Source organism: Passer domesticus, chromosome 13, assembly GCF_036417665.1.
Source record: "Passer domesticus isolate bPasDom1 chromosome 13, bPasDom1.hap1, whole genome shotgun sequence".
NCBI classification, from domain to species: Eukaryota; Metazoa; Chordata; class Aves; order Passeriformes; family Passeridae; genus Passer; species Passer domesticus.
The window spans coordinates 5,750,716-5,754,183 of NC_087486.1; the positions used below are offsets into that span (position 1 = coordinate 5,750,716).

The 3,468-nt window shown below is 42.5% G+C and overlaps 1 long non-coding RNA gene across 1 annotated transcript; it reads right to left on the minus strand.

The window, feature by feature from the left end:
* Positions 1–2,822: 2,822 nt before the first annotated feature.
* Positions 2,823–3,468, minus strand: LOC135279883 (uncharacterized). Its single transcript, XR_010347041.1, has 2 exons — positions 3,049–3,468; positions 2,823–2,934 (listed from the first exon to the last, which is right to left on the minus strand). It is a non-coding gene; the product is annotated as an uncharacterized LOC135279883 (long non-coding RNA).

Below are 3,468 nucleotides of genomic sequence, written 5' to 3' on the forward strand. Positions count from 1 at the left end.
GGAGGATAAGTTTTGCAAATATATGCTGTCCTCATAAAATCAAAACTTTCAGTTTGCTTTGACAGAACTTCTATGTCCACCCTAGCAATTATGATCCTTAACCAGGGTATGGGGTTAAGGAATGGATGAGATGGTTTCCAGACCTGGCCAACTAAATGCAATTTAAATATTAGTAAAACTCATCCTGTGGCTACAAATAAAATGACAGTCTTGCTGTTCTACACAATTTGTATTTACAGGGAATGGGGGACAGAAGGTTATGGCTCTTTAAATGTTCCCTTCCCTGATTCCAACCTCAGCACTGCAGCCCTGTGTGCTTGGTGCCCACATCTCCATAGGCACACACACATTGTGTGGTTTTTAATCTGATGGATAGTGATGGCTGTGGTGATTTAGCCTTAGTCCTCCTTGTCACAGCAAATTAAACTGCCAGAGATGGCCAGTAAGGTCTGTCAGTGTGGAAGAAATGAAACATCAGGGTCTCAGTGTGAAACTGGGGCTCACACACCAGGCTGCAGGTTGGCAGGAGCTGGAGGTGTTCCCACTCTTTTAGGGAGCTTTTAGGTCACATAACAACCACATTGGTGAGGCAATGGTCACTCTAGAAAAGCACAATATCTTACCAGCGTCCCAAGGAGACAGATTACATAAATTGACTCAAAAATTAAGTGTTTTATATTTTATCATACTGGTTTTGCCCTATTCTTCCTATGGCCAGGCACCAGAACAATGCATGAATGAAAAAGCACCACAAAGAAAACCCCACAGTGCCTTGGGTGCCCTCAAGCCTGATATTTTAGAATGAATTCCTACCCACATTCTGACTCATTTGAGCCGGAGCAGTGGGCTGCCATCCTCATCTTCCATCTTCTGCACAGGGTACTGCCATGCTGCTCTGCTTCCTCCCAGATAAGAACCTTGATTTAAATGGGATGTAAAAGGTACTGTGATGGGCACGTGCAGGCTGAAGGGTTGTTCATCCCAGATGTCCCCTCTCCCACCACAAATAGAAGTCATGGGCTAGCGAGATGTGCCAGGAGAGATCAGATCCCAAACAGGCTCTGACAGTGAAAACTCAGGAGAAATGTAACTGCTCCATTACCCTCCTGTGCACCCAGCTGTGTGCTCTGCCTGGGAAAAGCACAGTTCCTGAGAGCTGCTGAGAGGTGGGGCATCAGTGACTTCCACCAGCTTCAGAGGACATTCACAGAAACAAATTCTGGCCATTTCTAGAGAGGAAATGCCAGTCAGATGCACAGATGGCATTGTTCTTGAGGCAAACCAAGAGGTCCACTGGGCATCCTTCCTCAGAAGCCTCATCCCTCTGTACTCACCATGGTTATCCTGCTGTTCTCTGCATTCCTCACTTACCATTTCCCTGCTTCCAGAGGTTGCTGCTGTTTGATGTGCTTTATCTCAGATGTGGCTTTGATGTATTTTAGAGCAAACAGAAGTACAGAAGAGGCCAGAGGAAAACTAAGATTGGGCAAACCCAGAGGAACTTGGCTGTATTTGATAACTGCTCAAACTATTTATTTTGGGTTCCAAAAAAAAAAACCCCAGATTGAGTTCAGAGACCTTTGCCCTGTGTTTTAAACCAGGAATTTTTTCTTCCAAAGAGTCAATTTTTCCTTTTGTCATTGAGGAAACATGTTATCCTATCTAAAAGGAGGCTTGCAGGCTGATGCTAAAATGTGTTTTCTCTGTAAAATATAGATTTTTTTTTCCTTTTCTTTTCTATATAAAGTCTTCCTGCTGAAACATTCTTCTTGGATTTTTCCACTCTCTCCAGTTATTTTCTTCCTTTGTCCTTCCCCTTTCTCTTCCACCTCCCTTCACACACACCAAGCAATGTGCAAGCTGTGTAATGAACATGAGCAGAATTACACTTAAGGGTGGTTGTCTGGCTGTGTGGATATCTGGAAAAAAATCCCCTTTCTCCTAGCAAAATAGAGAAGCAATGTTATCATCACTATCAGGGAAAACATAAGACATGATCACTCTCATAAATCATAGCAGGAGGGTAAAAAAGGGTCAATTTTTTTAATGTGTTCTCAATTGAAATATTTACTTTTTTACCTAAGCAGAGCTTAACTGTAGCTGCTTTAGAGAATTTAGAGCTCATCTTTGCTACCTACTTGGAGAGTTAGGACAATACAATACAGTAAGGAGAAGGAAAAAAAGGAAAAATAGTTAATTTCTTTAAAGTAAAAAAAAAAAAAAAAACAAAACAACCAACTTGTCAGACTACAGAGAAATCCTCTTTTGGACCATGAGCTTAGTGATTCACGGGATCCAGCACATGTGAGGAGCCCTGTTTGATATCACACTGATAGAAAACCTGACCTTTCCCTCCCCCTGCTGCAAGGTGAGGAGCTGCTCCCTGCCAGCTGCAGACCAAAGAACAGAAAACCCCTGAAGTCACTGCTGGCACAGAGGCACAGAGCAGCTGATGGAGCCGTAAATCCACAGCAGAATTACAGCACCTTTTTGGTTGGTGGGTACCCTCTGTTCATCCCAGTGCTACAGGTATGTTCCTGGCAGCTGGAGAGGAGCAAGAAATCACCCAAACCTCCAGATTATCCATTTCTCTTGCTGAGGTGCACAAGGACATCTGAGCAAGTTAAGATGAATTACCTGAAGGTTTGAAGTGAAAGCATATTAGTTAAACTGCACTAAACTCCCGTGAAGATGCTCTTATTTTCTGCCTCCTGTAATCAGTTTAAATTATATATTAAGAAGCATTGCTACTAATTAATCTGAAAATTATGTGACCTGGAAATCAAAGCCACTTCATATTCTTGGATATGAAGATATTCATCTGAATTTAATTAATTTATTTCTTTTAAAGCTTTCATTTATTCCCTTTTCAGTGTTGCTGCTTCAAAGCTGTATCTCTGAAGTGTGATGCATCCAAACAATTTCACAGTCCTCCTGCATTTTGGTCATTGGAATAAGTTTAAGGAGAAGGGGGGATAATAAAGAGGTGAAAGATGTGTTCAGCAACACAGTCAAAGAAGTTACTTGTAGAAAGAAATTTGGGCACACCTGAACGTAACAGACAAAATGTCCACAGAAGTTATTGGACCAGAGGTACATATCTGGAACCATTGTGGGGTTTTTTGGATAAAGTGGGTTTAGTTCACTGCTTATCTACCATGTGGGGAGAGTTGATAAAGCTGGTGCAAGGCATGGTTGAAGGCTATTGCTCTGCAAATTTCTGCCTTTTGTCCCACTGAAGAGTGGTGACCAGGAGAAGCAGTAATCACCCCGTTCCAGGGCTGGAACATGATCCTTGTGAATGAATTGTGACACTTCAGGGTATTCCACGTGTGGGAACACTTCAGCTCTGCCAGACCATGCACTGGAGACAACAGAAAATCCAATCCCAGATTTGATCTGCAAAGATTTGATCTCCCAGAACGGAGACCAAGAACATGTGGAGAGACATCAAAATGAGAATGGCCC